General features: G+C 36.4%; 1 pseudogene; it reads left to right on the forward strand.

Moving 5' to 3' along the window:
* Window positions 1-15,386: 15,386 nt before the first annotated feature.
* LOC114074026 overlaps window positions 15,387-21,558 on the forward strand; it is a 9,515-nt pseudogene continuing 3,343 nt past the window's right edge.

A 21,558-nucleotide genomic window follows, 5' to 3' on the forward strand; every position in this document is an offset into this window, starting at 1 on the left:
GGGGCAAACCATTTCAATACAATCACTAGCCCAAGAGCAAGAGAACTCTCCAGATGTTGTCACGGGTTTGATCAAAGTCTTTACTTTTAATGTTTATGCTTTGTTAGGACCAGGAGAAGTTTATCTTTTGTAAATCCTTATGTTTCAAATCAGTTTGAGATTTTTCTTGAAAAACTTTGTGAACCCTTTTAGATTTCTACATCTATTGGGGAGTCTATTCTAGAGGAAAGAGTCTTAGTGATTGTTCTGTTTCAATTAATCACAAGACCACCATAGCTGATCTCGTAGAGTTAGAAATGGTTGACTTTGATTTCATTTTGGGTATCGACAGGCTTCATGCCTATTATGCGTCAATATATTGCAAAACTCGACTTGTGAAGTTCCAGATTCCTAATAAACGAGTCATAGAGTGGAGTAGCAGTTAAGTAGTTCCTAAGGGTCATTTCAGTTCATAACTTAACGTGAGAAAGTTAGTTTAAAAGGGGTGTATATATCACTTATTCTGAGTTAATGACTCAAGTAATGAGGTACCTTCATTTTAGTAAGTTTCTATAGTGAAAGAGTTTCCAAAAGTCTTTCCTGATGATCTACCTGGAGTCCCTCCTAAAAGAGAGATAGACTTTCGCGTAGACATCATTCTAGATACTCCCCTATATCTATTCCACTTTATGGAATGACACCAGCAGAGTTAAAAGAGCTGAAAGAACAATCGAAAGATTTATTAGATAAAGTCTTCATTCGACCAAGTGTGTCACCTTGGGTCGCTCTGACCTTGTTTGTAAGGAAAAAGGATGGTTCCCTTAGGATGTTTATAGAGTACCACCAATTGAATAGGTGATCATTAAGAATAAATATCCTCTTCCAAGGATAGATGATCTTCTCGACCAGATTCAGGGTGCTTCTTGCTTCTCAAAAATTGATCTCAGGTTAGGCTACCATCAGTTGAAAGTTAGGGAATGTGACATTCCAAATACAGCTTTTAGAAGAAGATATGTGCATTATGAGTTTTTGGTTATGTCCTTTGGTTTGACCAATGCTCCTGCAATAGTCGTGGATCTTATGAATAGAGTCTTCAAACCCTATTTAGATTTGTTTTTCATCGTCTTTATTGATGATATATTGATTTATTCAAGGAATGAAGAAGATCATTCTAGTCACCTCAAGATTGTTCTGCAGACTTTGAAAGATAAGGAACTCTATGACAAGTTCTCCAAGTGTGACTTTTGACTTAAGTCTGTGGGATTCTTGGGCCACATCATTTCTGGTTATGGGATTAAAGTTTATACCCAAAAGATAGAAGCAGTTTAGAGTTGGCCTAGACTCACATCTCGGACATATTTAAAGAGTTTATTTTGTTTGTCTAGATATTATAGGAGATATGTCAAAGGGTTTTCATCTATTTCATCTTCTTTGACCAAGCTAAGTTAGAAGACAGTCAAGTTTCAATGGTCTGAAGCTTGTGAGAAAAGCTTTCAGGAATCGAAAAAGAGATTAACTACCACTACGGTTTTGACCTTACTAGAGGGTACTCAAGGTTTTATAGTGTACTATGATGCATCAAGAGTTTTTTGGGCTATGTATTAATGCAGAATGACATGGTTATAACTTATGACTGCAGACAGCTGAAGGTTCATGAGATGAATTATCTGACTCATGACTTAGAATTGGCTGCAGTAGTGTTTTTCTTGAAGATATGGAGTCACTTCTTGTATGGTGTACATGTTGACATATTCACTGATCACAAGAGCCTCCAGTATGTGTTCACTCAAAAGGACCTAAATCTCAGGCAGAGGAGGTGGTTAGAATTACTCAAGGATTCTGACATGAGTATTCTTTACCACCCAGGTAAGGCTAATGTAGTTGTTGATGCCTTAAGCAGGTTATCCATGGGGAGTACCGCCCATGTTGAAGAAGAAAAAAAGGAGTTAGCTAAAGATGTGCATAGACTCGCATGTCTGGGAGTCAGACTTATGGATTCCACATAAGGAGTTATAGTGGTGAATAATGGCGCTGAATCATCACTAGTTTCAGAGGTGAAAGAGAAACAAGATGAAGATCCCATTTGCTTGATTTGAAGGTGAATGTCTATAAGCAACGAGAATTGGCTTTTGAACAGGGGGGAGATGATTTGCTGAATTACCAAGGTATATTGTGTGTACCTAAGGTGGATGGACTCCAAGAGAGGATCCTGGAGGAGGCTCATAGCTCCATGTATTCTAATTATCCGGGTTCCACCATGATGTACTGCGAATTAAGAGAGGTATATTGGTTGGAGGGCATGAAGAAAGATATTGCCGATTTTGTTCACAAGTGCCTAAATTATCAACAAGTGAAAGTAGAACACCAAAAGCTTGGAGGTTTGCTCAGAGTATAGAACATTCTGAATTGAAGCGGGAGATGATTAATATGGAATTTATCACGGTCTTTCCAATATCTCGCAAGCAACATGATTCTATTTGGGTGATTCTCGATAGAATGACAAAGTCAACCCATTTCTTGCCGGTAAAGACAACCTATTCTATCGAATGTTATACTACATTGTACATTTAAGAGGTGGTGATACTTCATGGAGTTCCAGTCTCCATTATTTCATATAAAGGTGCACAAAATCTTTCCAGAATGGTTTGGGTTCAAAGGTAAACTTAAGCACGGAACCTTGGATCACAAGTGATCCCAAGCTAACCTTGCCGGCATGATCATGAGCAAACTAAAGATTATAAATTGATTGCGGAAGATAAATGATAATAAACTAAAAAGATGGGGAATACCCATATTCTATAGCTGACATATTTGAAAACAATGAGTTTAATACAGAGAAGTTATTAACTCAACACAAAGCTGAAACTAACTATGTCTGAAACAAGCCTCTAACTAACTAGAAATGTTGGGACAAGCCCCAGCTAAGTCTAGCAAAAATTGAAACTAAATGACTAAAAGACTGAAATGAACTTATGACTATTGTCCTCGGAGAATGAGGACTCACCATTGAATCTACTGAACTAGAGATCGAGAATTGATCTAAGCGCGATCTGGATGTTGAGAACCTGAACCTAGATCACGAGAATATGTAGCGCATGTATGCATCAGTACTTGAAGGTACTGAGCATGTAGGTAGAATAAAGCTGAAATAAACATAACAAAACAAGCACAAAAGCAAGTGTATAATTGGAACATGATATAGATTTTGAATGGCGAGATAACTGAATGCAATGACCAATTTATAACATGATGAAACTGAATACTGGATATACTGAGAAATGGTGAACGCAGTGGAATCTGACTGATCTATGGGAGCTCTAATAACCGATAAAACCACATGAGCCAAATGTGGAGTCCGATGTATAAGCCCCATCAAGAGGACCCAATATACCCTGCCAAGGTAAAAAAACATGCTGGCGTGATCATTAAATCACAGAGGGGACTTAAAACCTACTTGGCTAGTAGTTCTAGGACTATTGGGTACGCTGAACTGTAGTCCAACTCGGTATTATGCTACTCTGAATAAATTATGTAATTAATTGATTATGACTGAGTTTATGTAAGTACTGGATAGATCAAAACTTAACATGCAAACTGAGAATACGACAATTAATATTGTAATTATGCATTTATATCTGAGGCATGTAAATATCTGAAGTAAATGAAATATCTGACGTAGCATGTGTGATTCAAGAACTAAAGAAATACATATCTATGGTTCTGAAATTCACACCGATAAACTGAATAATAACATGGAAATCTGATATGGAACATATAACTAATTAATTCATGAAGTTCTGTTGAAGTTCTAGAAACCCTAGGTCTAATCATTATATGGCAATCAAAAAGACGACTGAAAACTAGGGATCCAATGGGTGAAAGGAACCCACTAATGAAATCCCACATATATGATGATGAAATACACAGATAATATTTAGAATTTGGGGCTGGAACTGCTTGAATCTTGCTGCGTTCTTGAACTAGGCTTCTTGACCTTTTTCTCCTTTCTTGCTTCTAATTTTCTAAAGTTTTGAGTTAATGACTTGACTTAGGTAAGTTTTATTATGTTTCTAGGCTTAAACTGACTAAAATATGATTATTTAGAGTCAAAATGACGTATCTTAGGGCTTAAACAAAGTGGAAAAAGACCAAAACACCCCTGAGTTAATTTCTGTCGGACCAAACGACGACCAGGATAGATGGGTCGTCGTTTAATCGATGGTCCGTCGTTTGGGTCCGTAGGTTAGGTCTGTTCGACAGGCCTTTACTAAAATGGGCATAACTTTTTACTCGGAGGTCTAATTTAAGCAAACTTGCTGGCTATGGAAATCTAATTAAATTATATATCATTTCATATACACCTAATTCAATTTATTCAAAGAGTTATGATCATTTGAGGTTGACCCAACTGCATTTTCCCCCTAACTATCTGTTAATTTCCACCTACGGTCCGTAGGTCCATCTACGGACCGAGCCAGTCAATCGTGGTTCTTGTCAGAGAGTGGGTAAATGGAGTCTTAATTGACGGACACAGACTACGGACTGTAGTCTGACCAACGAACCATTTGTTTGTCTATCGTTCGACACTAAGTAAAATTTTCTGGGCTGCATTTTGGGGGAGTTTCAATCACAATCGACGGATGTGCAGTATGGGCCGTTGGTCAGACTATGGTCCGTCGATGGTAACCGTCGATTGCACCTGCAAATTTCTGAAAAGCTGATTTTTGGTCTGTTTTATATACCGGATGTTACATTATCTTCCCCTTGGGGACATTCGTCCTCGAATGAAGATTTAACTAGCTGAAATAGAGGGAGAGAGTTGCAATCCCAACTACTAAACAATGAGGACTGAGTTTCTGACTTGATTATGTTCCATGAACATGCAAATACGCTGAAAATGCAAGTACCAACTGAGGGAATATGATTCTAAGGTTGAATTCACACATGAATGACTGAAAAACTAAAGAGGAACTATTACCTCAAGCTGGAGTGGAATCGGAAGGAAAGAGGTGAGTATACTTGGCTTTCATGGATGCTTCTGTTTCCCAAGTAGCTCCCTCTACGGACTGACTCCTCCAGAAAAGCTTGACTGAAGCGACTTCTTTGTTCCTCAACCTTATAAACTGACGGTCAAGAATCTCAACTGGTACATCCTCATAAGAAAGACTATCTTTAACCGTCACAGTCTCTAATGGTACTACAGAGGCTGGGTCACCCACACACTTCTTCAAGAGCGAGATGTGGAAGACTGGATGTACTGCTGCTAGTTCTGCTGGAAAATCCAACTCATATGCCACCTTGCCAAACCTTTTCAAGATCTTGTAAGATCCTACATATCTAGGACTGAGTTTCCCTTTCTTGCCAATTCTCATCACTCCTTTCATAGGTGACACTTTTAGGAAAACACCATCATCAACTTGGAACTCTAGTTCCCTTCTCCTTATATTTGCGTTAAGATTTCTCATTACTCTGGGCTGTCTTAAATCTCACTCTAATGAGTTGCACTTTCTCCATAGCATAAAGGACTGAACCTGGCCCTATCAAAGCTGCTTCACCTACTTCAAACAAACCAACGGGAGATATACATCTACGCCTATACAAAGCCGCATAAGGGGCCATCTGAATGCTGGAATGGTAGCTATTGTTATAGGCAAACTCTATAAGAGGAAGGTGATCATCCCAAATACCTTTGAAATCGATCTCACCATCTCTCAACATATCCTCTAGGGTCTGAATGGTACGCTCTGCCTGTCCATTCGTCTGTGGATGAAATGTGTGCTAAGGTTAACTTGAGTACCAAGACCCTTCTGAAATGACTTCTAGAAATGGGAGGTAAACTGAGGACCTCTATCTGAGATGATAGACAAAGGAAACCCATGCAACTTCACAATTTCATCAATGTAAAGCTTGGCATAATCCTCTGCCGGATCTATAGTCTTGACTACTAAAAAGCGAGAAGACTGTCATCCTATCAACTATCATCCAAATGGAGTCGTGCTGTTTGCGAGTAAGAGATAACCTTGTGATGAAATCCATATTGATCACATCCCACTTCCAAGTAGGAATATCGATCTCTTGAGTCATACCTCCTGGTTTCTGATGTTCTACCTTTACTTGATGAAAATTGGGGAACTTACTCACAAAATCTTCTATGTCCCTCTTCATGCCATTCCACCAATAGACTTGCCGCAGATAACAGTACATCATAGTGTCATCTGGATGAATGGAATATCTGGAGTTATGGGCTTCTGCAAGGATATGCTTTCTCAACTCACCCACATCAAGAACACACAATCTACCCTGGTAGCGAAGTACACCATCTCCCCCTTGGGAGAAAACCTCCACTCTCTGATTGTGGACTGCACTCTTAAGTTCAAGCAAAATAAGATAACTGTTTTGCTTTCCCTTAACCTCCACTAGCAAAAGAAGATTCTGCCCCATTATGAACTATTACACAGCTGCCTGACATGCTCATAATGCGAACTCCCAAGCGAGCAAGCATGTGAACATCCTTCACTCAACATGGGATACACTACCCATAGATAATATGCTAAGAGAATCTTCTGCTACATTTGCTTTACCAGGATTATAATGCACACTCATATCATAATCCTTAAGGAACTCAAGTCATTTTCTCTAGCGAAGATTAAGCTTTTTCCGGGTGAACACATATTGAAGGCTCTTATGATTAGTCAAAAAATCTACATGAACATCATACAAGTAGTGTCTCCAGATCTTGAGAGCAAATACCACTGCTGGAAGCTTGAGGTCATGAGTTGGATAGTTCTTCTTATGCACCTTAAGTTCTATAAAGCATACGCTATAATCTTATCTCGCTGCATTAACACACAACTAGGCCAACTCTGGTTGCATTACAATAGATCACATAACTATCTGAACCCTCTGGTAGATTCAAGACAGGAGTTGTAATCAATCTTGTTTTCAATTATGCAAAGCTTTTCTCACAATCATCTCACCACTGAAACTTGACGATCTTCTGAGTCAGCCTAGTCAATGGTGAGACAATGGATGAGAATCCTTCCACGAACCTTTTATAATAACCCGCTAGACCTAAGAAACTTCTAATATCTATAGCAGAGGTAGGTCTGGTCCCTTGTTTCACTTCTTTTATCTTATGTGAATCCACTCAAATCCCTTCGCTAGATACAATGTGAAAAAGGAAAGCACTGGATTACAATCAAAACTAACATTTGCTTAAATTAACGAATAACTGGTGATCTTTGAGAGTCTGTAGAAGAATTCTCAAATGACCCGGATGTTCTTCCTCATTCCTAGAGTAAATGAGGATATCATCAATAAAGATGATAATGAACAAGTCCAAGTACAGTTTGAACACTCTGTTCATCAAATCCATGAAAGTTGCAGGAGTATTTGTTAGTCCAAATGACATAACTACAAATTCATAATGACCATACCGAGTTCTGAAGGCTGTTTTCGGAATGTCACTATCTCTGAATCTAAGCTAATGATAACCCGATCTGAGGTCTATCTTTGACAAATGTCTAGCACCATGAAGTTGGTCAAACAAGTCATCAATCCTGGGGATGGGATACTTATTCTTGATTGTGACCTTGTTCAACTGTCTATAGTCAAACCACATTCTGAGAGAACTATTTTTATTCTTTACGAACAACACTAGCGCAACCCATGGTGAAATATTAGACTTATTCTTGATTGTGACCTTGTTCAACTGTCTATAGTCAAAGCACATTCTAAGAGAACTATTTTTATTCATTACGAACAACACTAGCACACCCCATGGTGAAATACTAGGTCTGATGAAGACCTTATCTAGAAGGTCATTCAACTGCTATTTCAATTCCTTAAGCTCTGCTCAAGCCATTCTATAAGGAGGAGTAGAAATGGGCGGGGTATCTGGAAGGAGATCAATTTCGAAGTTTATTTCCATTTCGGGAGGGACTCGAGAAGATCTTCTGGAAATACTTCTTGAAACTCACAGACTACTGGAACTGACTCAATAATTGGGGTTTGAGAGCTAGAATTCTTAACCCGAATTAGATGATAGAGATAACCCTTAGAGATCATATTTCTGGCCTTAAGGTAATAAATGAATTGACCCATAGGCGCTAAGCTACTACACTTCCATTCTAAGATTGATTCATTTGGAAACTGAAAAAGAACAATTGTACTTCTACAATTGACTGAGGCATAACAGGAATGTAACCAATCCATGCCTAGAATGACATCGAAATCTACCATTTCTAACTCTACAAGATCCACTAAGGTAACTTTGTGAGAGACTATGACAGGGCAATTTTTGTATACCTGTCTAGCTATAACTGGGTCACCGACTGGAGTACAGACTGAGAAAGGTTCTGAGAGAGTTTCTATACTAACAATAAATTGGATTGCTATGTAAGGAGTTACAAAGGAAGGAGTAGCCTCTGGATCTAATAATGCATAAAAATCAAGGTCAAAGACTCGGAACGTACCAGTAACTACATCAAGAGAATCTTCCTGATCTTAGCGAGCTTGAAGAGCATATAACCTATTCTGACACTGACCGCCACCTGTACCAGATGAGTTACCCTACTGAATCGGGCAACTTGCTGGTGCTGATGAAGTTGTAGACTGAGATCTACCATTACCACCTCTTTGACCCTGTCTAGAAGAACAATCCCTCAACCTGTGACAAGACTGATCGCACCCAAAGCATCCTTCTTTTCCTGCGAAATACTCACCCAGATAGTTCTTACCACACTTAGGGCAAGTGGGGTAAGTCTTGGTACCTGAAACACTTCCCTTATACTTAGAGCCTAGTGCTCTAACTTTCTAGTCATACCTGTTTTTGAAGGATGGAACACTAGATGATGAAGGGGATGGAGCTGAAAACTTTTGTTGATTCTGCGAGCAATTTCCACCACTCGATTTCTGCTGAGAATAGTCATAGTTCCCAATCCTAGCCTTCTTATTCTCCTTAGCCTGTTCCGTAAGCTTATCACTCTCAACCTTCTGGAAATGAGTCATAAGCCTAGATATGTTCATATCTCCAAGTAATATAGCACTTCTACACTCAGTTTTCACCACATCCGACACTCCATGCAAGAACTTAATTATCTGAGCCCTGGAGTCAGCAATTATGTGAGGAGCATACCTGGAGAGTTGGTTAAACTTGAGCCCACACTCTTGTACTGTCATGTTTCCATGCCTCAAGTTCATGAATTCCTGAGACTTTGCTTCTCCCAACTATATTGGGAAAAACATGTACAGAAAGGCCTCACGAAAGCAATCCCATGTAATAGGAGCTGCATTTGTACCCCTATTTTCCCTTCACTGAGTGTACCCGGTATGAGCAACATCCTTCAACTGGTATGATGCCAACTCAACCCGATCATTCCCAGCGACTTGCATTACCTCAAAGATTTTCTTGATGTCATCCAAGAAATTCTGAGGATCCTCATTAGTTTGTGATCCTAAGAACTCAGGTGGATTCATCCTAACAAAGTCACGGACCCTTGCTGCTGTTGATCCACCATTTGCATTCAAAGGAGCATGAAACTGATTGTTCTGGTTGGTCATACTCTGAGCCAACATCTATATAACATTTCTGAACTTCGCATTGGAGACTTCCTGATCTAGGACCGGAGGATCTGTGTTTGAATTCCTATCATTCGCATTCCTAGCGTTAGCTCTACGAGGAGGCATGATTTGAAACGTAGAACGTCAAGTTAGAGTGGAATAAGATCATACCTTACGCACGATAAGATTAACAAGAAAGTGAAGTTTTTCTAGAACACTTTGTAGACTCCGTCCCATTAGATGTGGTGCACTTCACACCAATGAAAAGGACTATACTTAGTGTTTCTTTTCAGACATCCTAGGACACTTAAACCTAGTGCTCTGATCTAATTTTGTCATGCCTCGAGCTACCCACGAGACACCGACACCGAACCTAGGATCACAAGTGATCCCAAGCTAACCTGCTGGCATGATCATGAGCATACTAAAGATAATAAATTGATTGCGGATGCTAAATGATAATTTAAATTGAAAATATGGGGAATACCCATATTCAATAATTGAGATATTTGAAAACAATGAGTTTAACACAAAGAAGTTATTAACTCAACACTAATGCTGAAACTAACTATGTTTGAAATAAGCCTCTAACTGACTAGAAATTCTAGGAAAGCCCCAGCTAAGTCTAGCAAAAATTGAAACTAAATGACTAAAAGACTGAAATGAACTCATGACTACTGTCTTCGTAGAATGAGGACTCACTATTGAATAAGTTGAACTGGAGATTGGGAATTGATCTAAGCGCCATCTAGATGCTAAGAACTTGAACCTACATCAGAAGAAAATCTAGTGCACGTATGTATCAGTACTTGAAGGTACTGAGCATGTAGGATAGAATAAAGTTTAAATAAAACATAACTGAACAAGAACAAAAGCAAGTATATAATTTGAAGATGATATTGATTTCTAAATGCTGAGATAACTGAATGCAATGACCAATTTATAACATGCTGAAACTGAATACTGGATATACTGATAAATGGTCAATGCAGTGGGATATGACTGCTCTATGGGAGCTACTAATAACCAATAATTAAACCACATGAGCCAAATGTGGAGTTCGATGTATACGCCCCATCGAGAGGACCCAATATACCCTGCCAGAGATATAAAGACATTTTGGCGTGATCACTAAACTGATTCCCACAGAGGGGACTTACAACTTACTTGGCTAGTAGTTCTGGGACTATTGGGTACGCTGAACCCTAGTCCAACTCGGTATTATGCTACTCCCAATTAGTTATGTAATTAACTGATTATGAATGAGTTTATGTAAACACTAGATAGCTCAAAACTGAACACGCAAACTCAGAATGCAACAATTAATCTGGTAATTATTCATTTATAATTGAGGCATATATATCTGAAGTAAATGAAATATCTGACCTAGCATGTGTAATTCAAGAACTAAAGAAATACATAGCTAGGGTTCTGAAATTCATGCGATAAACTAAAAATATCACGGAAATTTGATTTGGAACATATAAATAATTAATTCATGAAGTTCTGTTGAAGTTCTAGAAACCTTATGTAAAAACCCTAAAGATGGATATGCTAAGTAATGCTTAATATGTCTAGAATGCCTACAATTAGACCGGGTTCACACGGATTGATGCGTGTAGAACCAGACCTCTGAACCCTTGCGACAGCAAATCCAACTAACTTGGGGAGTTATTTGAGCTAGGAAAGGTTGGTCCAGCCATGTAGGACTCCCGAATATGAAGATTTACTTGGATGAGTCATTACCGGACTTAAAAAGGGGAAATCTTAAGTTTGGAGGGTCTAAGGGTAAAATGGTCTTTTTTCAGGCTAAGGGTAGTATGGTAATTACCCTAAATATATAATTAATTATTAAATTAATAAGGTGGAGGGGCATTTTGGGTAGAAAGGGCCAAAATTACCCATTTAGCAAAATCTAGCTACACCCGGGTGCATACCTAGGTGGGAGAAATGATTTAACTTGATTATTTATATTGGTGAATTAATTTAATTTATTAATATTTAAATTATGATTTAAGAAAAAGTAAAATCAGATTATTATTAATTAATTAATTAATTAATGGAGCGGTTTGGGTCGGGTCGACCCGGAAGGACCCGTTTTTGTGATGGGAACGTCATGGGTTCGATCCTCGACGGAAGCGACGCCCAAGTGAATTAAAGTGGGGTTTAAAATCTGATTTTTTGTAAGGGCATAATGGTCCTTTAACGTGTAATTAAATTAAATCAGATTTTACAATTTAACAAAACCTTAATTTTAACTAAGTCTAAAACTAAACTCCTAATCCTAAGGAACCTCTCACTTCTCATGTCTATCTTCTCATTTTCACGATCAAACCTTTATCTTTTCACGTTCTATCTGCTAACAAAGTACAAGAACAGAAAACACAACCAAAAGTTCTTCACACTTGAATAACTTACAAATAAAATAAAATAAACAAACAAGCTAACTAAAAACGTGAAGCAAAATGTAAGGTTTCCATCGAGTTGTGTTGAAGTTGCGGGATATGGACGTGAGTTTGGAGAGGGTTTGGGGAGCATATTTGAGTGTTGACCAACACCAAAGTCAGGTATGGGCGTCTCTCCTGGACTCCTTTCTCCAAGAGAATTCCACGAATTCAATGAATTTTGAAAGGTTGTTCCAGTTCTTGTCAAACTCCTTGTCCCTAGTATCCTTCTGATTTCAATCTGAAATAGGTTAGAGATCATGTTGTTGGTATGTTTGCTGGTAGATTAAGTATGAAGTGTGATTTTCGTGATAATGTGTTCATGATTCTGTGTTTGGAATTGTAAGCATATTAATTTATGCTAACCGAAAGTATGTGAAAAGTGATGTTTGTGCAAATATTTGTGAAGTAAATCATGATGAGCAAAAGTAGTGTAATTTTGTTGGATTTAATGGTAATTCTTGGCTGAATATAACCCTGAAAAAAATATACTTTAAGATGCACCAAATGATTCATGAAACGTCCTAAGATCTAATGAACGAATGATGATAACCAGGAGCTGAAAATGGTGAACAAATTTCCAGCATTTGGTAGGTTGGGTTCAGCCAATCAAAGTGGTATAAAATGCAATGAAAAATGAATGTAAAATAAGTGAAATCACTAAGGATTGAACCCAAGACATCATTACATGAAAGCTAAAAAAAATCAACAAAAGATTAAGACAAAAGTAGATTGGAGGAGACCAAATTTCCAGCTTGCTGGAAATTGTAGTCTCGGCCAAATTTTAAAAAAATGAACTTCGTTTAATTTTTTTTTAAAATGTGAGGTCATTGGGGATTGAACCCATGACCTCACCAAATGAAAGTTTCATAAAAATTTGTGATAAAAATGCAAGGAAAAATAGATGTGGTGAATGGGGATTGAACCCACAACCTGTTGAATGGATGAGAGAGTAAGGAGAAAAATAAAGGAGAAAATAAAAATGTGGAGAGTGGGGATTGAACCCACAACCTTTAGGATAGTTGAGAAAGTTAAGAGTTAAAATAAAAGATAAATAATGAGCTTTTGGGGGATTGAACCCACAACCTCCTTGACTTAAACGAAAAAGGAGAGGAGAAAAATAAAGGAAATATTATGGGGTTGATGGGGATCGAACTAGGGTCCACCAAATCTGAAAAATGCAATTATCAAGTTTAAAATAAGGTTAAGTGTTGTCCAAGGGATTCAAAATCGGGTTCCTATGACCGATTCCGTATTGACACATAAGTAATATGTAAGTAAATATTTAGTGAATGTTGCCTCTAAAGATTAAAATCAGTATCTTGGCATATCTGCAAGATGCATAACTCTTGTACCACATAATCTTGGGTAAACATGAATCACTTAGACAAACTATGAATGAAGCCTCATGGCTTGTATATGTGGACTAATAAGTCTAGCGTACGTTTAAAAGTAAGTGAACCTAAGATGTATGTGATAAAATAATGTAACCCTAGAAGGGTTAAATAAGAGTGTGAAACACACTAAATGGCAAAGTGCATTGGCATATGATGAAATGAACATTCACGTGAAGGGGTGAGTAATTATGAAAAGAAAATGTGTTAAAGTTAATGAATGAGGTGACAATATGATAAGAGGCTAATGAAAGATGAGAGGAATATCAAATGAGCCTAAGTAAATGTTACCAAAAAGTACTCACCTATGAAAGTGTAAAGCTAATGAAGAGACCAGTCTCTATGAATACTCTAACGAAAGTATTGAAGTTAATGTATACTTAATACTAATGATGAGATGAGATATCATCTAATGAGCTATGATGTCCTCATGCTAGAAGCCAACTTCCATGATGTATGAGTTGAATGTAATGGAACTTTATACTGAGCACCGATAGGATAGCTATGAGCGGTGATGTCTTCCAGCGGGAAGGGTGGAGGTTCACGTAACTCTCATGAGATGAGACTGCCCGGCATTCTGGGTATGTGTTTCCTTATATTTCCTAGTCTTTGAACCTATACTTCATTCCCTATATACGCTTGCATGTTTTGGTTCACTTTGGCCGGTGATTCCACATCTTTTTGCTGTGGGGATTACACACTGGATTTCATGATGCTCACATGATCTATGTCGGTTAAGGTTAAAGTTCCCAAAGAAAGAATGAGGCCAGCCTCAATGAATGCACATAATAAAATGAGCGATACCAAAGGTGTTAGGATAGGATAATCAAGAGGTGACCTAGACTTAAGTAACAACACTAGGTTATTCTTGGTCATTGCACAGCGAACCCGATGAGAGTCTTAAACTGCATCCTAGGTATGACTGGTGGCTGCACTAGTATATGAAAGAATGAAAATGAAGTACGTACGAATTAATGAAGCATACTCTGTGTTTGTTAAAGAAGGCTCCCTAGTTGAGGTCCCATATGTTGATTCCTCATTTTGGGAAGTCCTAATGTAAAGTCCATGATTCCAAGGTCTCATGGAATATTAAAGAATGATATGAACTATGTGATATGATATGTGTAATATGTATGTGCTGTTTGCAAAATGATAAGTATGATGATGCAATTTATCTCATGGCATGACTTTCCTAATCCAAAGTTGGCAAGTCCACTGACTTGACTTTCTATAATTCATATCGATAGGAAAGAGCTCTTCTTAATCATGCATGTCCATGGTGTGTGCTTGCATATACCCATACTTAGTATAAGTGTGTACTAATACCATACAACTCTACATTTTTAGGTGTAGGCACAGGTGGACGTTAGAGCTTACAGGTCGACGCTGAAGCTATCCGGACTTGGAGCATTCATTCGAATTTGGTAGGCCATCATGCTTTCGAGGATGCTTGCCCATTATATTCTAGCTTAGATATAGGTTTATTTTCCACTAGAGTTTCTTTCTCATCTTATTTCAGACATTGTATTGGTGCCATTTTGGCAAGTATACACTTAATAAAGTATGGAACTATTCTTTCATTTGATGATCTTTATATTAGATGGCTGACTGTGAACGTTTATGAGTTTAAGTAGAATGTCTTATATGAATGTCAAGTAAGAAAAATTTCAAATTTACACTAAAATTAACCTATATGAAGTAACAATGACGTATGTAGGCTTGTCTGCGACCTCTGAGAGGTCAACGACGCTGATCTCGTCTGGGGTCTAGACTCCGGTCGTGACAAAGTTGGTATCAGAGCACTAGGTTAACTTCCGAGGATAATAAGTTCACAACAACCACATTGAGTATTTTCTAGGTCATGGTAGTGAAGTGCACCACTATCCTGATTTAGAGACTGCATGATGCGTAGGAAAATTCCCTTACTCTGATCTTATTGTGCCTTCTCTAATGTCTGATTTATTGGTGTTAAGAGCGTATCTAACATCAACTCTTGAGATTCAAAAAGATGAATATGAGAAACGCAGGCGGAGAGATTGGAGCAGCATCTGCTGGGGTATATCAAGTTCCTCCCTAGGCTCCAACTATTGGAAAGAACTTGGAGAAATATTTCTAAAGCCTCTGAGTTTGGGCATTTTTGATATCGTTTGTGGGAGATTTGTCTTTCAGAAGTTGGACTATTGGACTGAGGAAAGTCAAATCCGAATTTTTAAAAGGGTAAAGTGGTCTTTTCACCCTACTATTACTTAATTTTTTTAGGGTTCATTAGGGGTAAAACTAAACTTTAAGTCAATTTTTAGAAGATTGAATACGCTTGGGTCTTGACAAAAAAGAGAAGAGAAGAGAAGAAAGAGAAAGGAGATAAAACCAAGATGCCAAGAACACCGAGATTGTTGAGTGAATTTCATCGGGAATGATCCCTTTATGGTATGTAGATCTTTATGTGTTGGGTTCTTGAACCCACACAACAATATGTCTAATTCAGCGTAATTAGAGTAGATTAAATAATGAACATTGAAGTTCTTGATGAAAAGCAATTTAATTCGTGTTAGTTGAGTTATAGTGTACCTTTGGTTATTCGATGCATGTTTCCAGGATGTTTTACAAGTCTAAACTATTTGGCATTGAGAATTTAGTGATCCTAAGTTTTTTGGGTGAGATCCATGGAAGTTTAGAAGGTTTATAATTGAATATTGGAGAAGAAAATTCAGAAATCGCGTTTGACAAGCCCTGGGGCGCCGCATCTGCCAGAGCCCCCCCAGGGCAGGTCTGTCTAACAGAGCATGGCGCACCGCGCCAAATAGAGCCTCTCATGACAGCCTCTGTCCGTCAGGATCTGGCACCCCACGCCTTTTAGAGCGCCAGGGTCACCTGGAAATCTCATTTTCCCCCCATCTTTTCGTATTAGTTTCTGTATGATGTACCTATAATCCCTAGTTGATTCCAACACTGTAAAGTACATCTAAACATCATTGAATTATATATAAAACATGCGAGCATGCTCCTTGAATCCATAATCCAATTGAAGAAAAGTTAAAATCAAAGTCAAGAAGTTAAGAGTCAAGTCTAAAAGTTAAGAAGCAAGTCAAAGTGAGTTCTTAAAGTTTTTTAAGAGTCTTAAACAAAAAAATTTATTTTGTTTTAAGTGCAAGAAACAAGTTGAGCAATGAGTAATAATTAAGTCTAAATCTCTAATGCTATAACAGAACTAGTTTTCTCTAAGAGATAAGTTTCAAGAAAGGCAAAGAGCAAAGAGTGAGTTCATTTCTAAAAAGTTATAAGGGAACTATGTAGTCCCTAAGAGTTACAAATGTTTTCACATTTTGAAAAAGAAGGGAAACTAGACTTCTATAGAGCCTTTGTCTAGTTTTAGAAAAAGGGAACTATGATTTCCAAGAGATCTTTTAAAGCTAAGTTTGAGCAATTACCTCAAACCAGAGAAGAAGTTGTTTCAAAAACATAGAAGCTAAGTATTTTGGGATTAGCATTGAGCACCGATTTGGGGACGCGAGTTCATATCAACTCAAGTCTCCATTAACCATGTAGCCAACATGAACAGATAAATGATCATACTTTTTAGATTATTCCTTAGTTCTATTTATCATAGACTAGTGAATCCACTTAGTAGTTCAGGTTCTATACCGACGGCAAGGTATAGAGCGGTCCTCTTGCAACGTGAGATAGACGTACCATCGCTTAGGCTCATAGTGATGGTTTTCGGTTAGAGAATCTCCCATAGAAACTATATTTCTTTCATTATAAGCAAAGTTGAGTTTATTGTTTCATTATCTTTAATGAACTAAGATGTTTACTCGGTTTTTATAAGTTTTAATATATATAATATATATATATATAATGCATTTGTCCTTACAACTTTATATTGAGTTATTATTTCATGATTTGAACAAATCCAAGGTAAGTTTTTCTTGATCCTTTCAAGCTTTAAGTTGTTGTTTAGCATTAAAATTCGTGTACTCGTACATTCAATGTACTGATATCAGTTTGCCTGTATTATCTTATGATGCAGATGCAGGTAACCAGGATAAACATCCAGCGCCTCGTTCATCTAGCTTGAGAATTTAGAGTCGGTGGTGAGCCTCCTTACTTTCTGGAGGACTCTCTAATTTCTTTCTGTATTTCCTTTGTAGAATGTTGTGGGGATTTGTACCAGCATTTATCTTAGTATTTGTAGAGGCTTCATAGACAAATAGATAGTCAGATAGTCAGTTTTGGGTCTCTCTTTATTTATAGATATTTTATTTTGAGACTTACGTACCATCTTGGCCAAGACTATTATTTGAAGTATTTCTTATGAGAATATTTCCAACTTTATAATTGACTTAAGTTAAGTATTTCACTGAGTTAAGTAAGCCAGACCAAGGGTTCTCTCAACGACAGCAATGGTCGTTGGGTCCCGGTCATGTTCAGGGTGTAGACTCCAGGTGTGACAGTAAGTAAATAACTACCAAATTGATACATATTCCTTCTCAAATCAGGTCGATAGAAGTAGTAGCACACTCCATAACTCTAACCAAGTAAGAATCCAATATCATTGTAGTAGTCGTATCATGACCCTTTTGACATATACATTATTTATGAAATCATTGTAAAAATTCTAATTTCGATTTATGCAACATAGGTCTCATCATACACTAAGAAATCCATACTTGTTATGACATCTTTACTAATTGTAGTTTTTAACGTCACAATGTGCATACCTAGCTATTCCTTAAAAAATTCCACTTCCAATTGTTGAACAACTCCAAATATCATATATACCATATAATTACTATTCATCATTGCTGGGTAACTATCCTAAAAAAGATAATACGTTCTTTTGAAGTTCCTTAGTTTATTGTTCAACCTCATCATTTAGATATCTTCAAAATGCTTTGTTGAGCCATCACCTAAGTCAACCACTTAAAATTTCGAAATGTTTCATATATGGCCACACATAATTCTCCTAGGTCTATACTTTTACCTTAGTATCAGGTCCAACATCAAATCCATATACGACACTTCAATTTCTCTAAAGAAGAATGACACACGAGTCATCACTATAAGGTACATAGAATGTCTGAAGAGATAAGAATCAGATCAGACAAAGACACACGATAGAAATTAAAAAAGTTAAAATTTCACCTGAAAGTCACCATAGCTTCTCAAAGATAACAACAAAAGTCTCTGCGCCAATACTCAACACTCTACTAGACTTGGTTTGTGAACAGGCGAGACCTATGAACTTGGGGCTTTGATACCATTTCCTCACGACCAAAATGGATTTGCTGGCGCTCGTCTTATCTCACCAAAATAAGTAGGCCAAAACCCCAAATAATATAATAAATGTGAAAGAAAAGAGAGAATAAAAGTGTAATACTATAAAATAATGTGGAAATTAAAAATTCTTACATATACCCCTAAAAGTTGGTTATCACATGTATAAGCCAATAATAGATTACAATCGATTTGAAAGAAATAAACAAGTCTCAAATGATGTTATCTCTAAATTAGAACAACATCAAAAGTAGGAGTAAGCATATCTGATGATATGACAATCAACTAACTCACAAATCTCCATAGGAAGTCTCAGACAAGAAGATACGGGAGAGTATCAGGAAGATTCGGGCTGATAACTTATACAAATGTAGAAGCAAGGGGTGAGTACCAAACCACATGCTACTCAACAACCAAACTCCAAAATAAAGTTTAAGAATATCTAATATGGGTACTCCTATCACCCCAAAAGAACCTTCACATTTACAACCTGCATAAAATTAACCCAAACTAATAGTTCACAGTTTCATAGCACAAACTTAATTACAACAATTACAGATCAGTAACATACAAAATCAACTTCATCAATCACAAGTTCCAGTGAAAGGAACTCACAAGTTTGCAAATGATAAAGATATAAAATGCCACGTCAAGTATGATGATACTTGTCTGACCTAGTGATACACACGCGCTGTTTCTCAGCCCGAGACTGGGGGACATATTATCAATGAGTCCATTGCAGCATGCGTTACAATCCTCGATAATAAAAATTCATCATAGCATGCATCGTATCCCTCGATAATAGAATCCATCATATCGTGCGACTCATTCCTCCATAATAGAATCTATCATAGCGACACATCCCTCGAATCATAATATCTATCGCAGTGCATGACACGTCCCTCAAAATGTTACATACTCTTTAATTTCTTATTCTTCCTCAATTAAGATAACACTTATCATAACCATGTCTCAAAATAAATTCAAATGACATGTTCACACAAATAATGAATGCACAATTCACTATAATACATCATGATACGACAATAAAAAGTAATCAATAATTGTTTCAAATCATTCTCAACACATCACACACCAATAATAAATTACATTCCATTTTATTAACCTTTTTTCATCATTAGAATTATTCAATATGGTCAATACAATATTATTATGTTTTTTTTAATAAGTAGAACGAACAGAAAATGTGTCATACAAATTATAATATGCACTACAAATATTTGATTTTTCTAATTCTTATATATTTTCAAAAAATAGTAATATTTTTTCTTTATGTGAAATATTAGATGTTGCCTTAGTATCATATAAATCAATAGTTTACTGATATTTTCATATAATCAAATACTTAGGCAATAAGTAAATTAATTGAGTACTTACATGTCGGAGTGAATTGTAGCCCGTTCTTACTTCAACGTTTTATTGTTAAATTAAATGATGTTGTTTCTATTGAATAAGTGTACTGAGTTGTTTTCAGTGTTGCAGGAGGCTGTCTAGATTGTATTCTAATATACTTAGGGAGGAACTGAACAGAAAAATTGTTCATTAACCAATGAACACATAGAGTAGTGTATTAGAGGATTAATTCACATTAAAATTGAGGAACAGAGTCAGGCTGGGATATGGTTGTGTATGAGAAAAGTTGTTACAGGTTAATTTACAAACTTGTTCTATCTTTACTCTTTTTTCTCTACATGGAAGTGTTTCTTGTTGTAATAAATAATTACACATGACACCAAATTCACCATTAGTAGAAGGACTGAAATCACTAACTTTGATTAATTAAAGGTTAAGTATTACTAGTGAGCTATCATAGGGACAAAAACCAAAATAACACGATAACACATGGAAAAAAACAATAATTTCTGTTTTAAAATATGCATTCTTATCATAAGTCAATCCATAAATTTTATTTCGTAGAATGCATACAAAATATATTTCTTATATTGAATAGATTTTGTATGCATATGTATGAAAACTTTATAGTCTCTTTTCCCTCAATTATATCTAATAAATTTATTTCTAATCCAATGAATATCTAATCACTCTACATGCGTTGACATAGTGACGAGTAATGATAATAAAAGTGGATGTTATCTTCATAATAGGAGAAACTAATGAAGATAATAAGTGAAATAAACTTTTTGGTGTAGTTGACATCGATACTATACTACACTATATCAAGGACATAATTTAAATCATAATTTACTTCAGAAGTAGCACTCTTTGTTTCCTAGAAAATATCAAACTACATTAAAGAAAAGCACAAATATTGAAAAAAAATAAATTAACATCCATCTCGAACATCGAACAATTCAACTATTTTGAACAATAAAATAAATCTCAAAGATCCAGTTAATATGAAATAGATGGAGTAATATTTTATGATAATACTTGATTATTTCATACAAGATAATTAATTATTCAGGAGCCAATATAATAATATCGGGTAGAATATGATTTGACTAAGAGAAACTTTTGGAGGGATTCCAACTTTTGAATTAATTAATTAATCATTGGTAACAAAAACCTTTTCATTAATTTTAATAGTTGGGTATATTGGAAGAATTAATTTAGGGATGTGTGTTCTATGTTCCGCTTGGGATTCACAAATTTTGAGTTCAGTAATTGATATTTAAAAGTACATACTAATTACTAATTTTTTAAATTTTGTTTATGTTATTCACTAATCGACAAATTAAACTTTAATTTGGTAAAAATATTGAATAATATCACATTGAAGTTGCAGTTGATTGTATTAGAATCTCCAATTATGTTGATGCACTATATAGTAGAATAAGAAGACATCAAGAAAAAAACAAACTGATACGACTAATATCTGTGTATATATATATATATATATATATATATATATATATATAAATATT

The sequence above is a fragment of the Solanum pennellii genome, chromosome 9 (genome assembly GCF_001406875.1).
Source record: "Solanum pennellii chromosome 9, SPENNV200".
NCBI classification, from domain to species: domain Eukaryota; kingdom Viridiplantae; phylum Streptophyta; class Magnoliopsida; order Solanales; family Solanaceae; genus Solanum; species Solanum pennellii.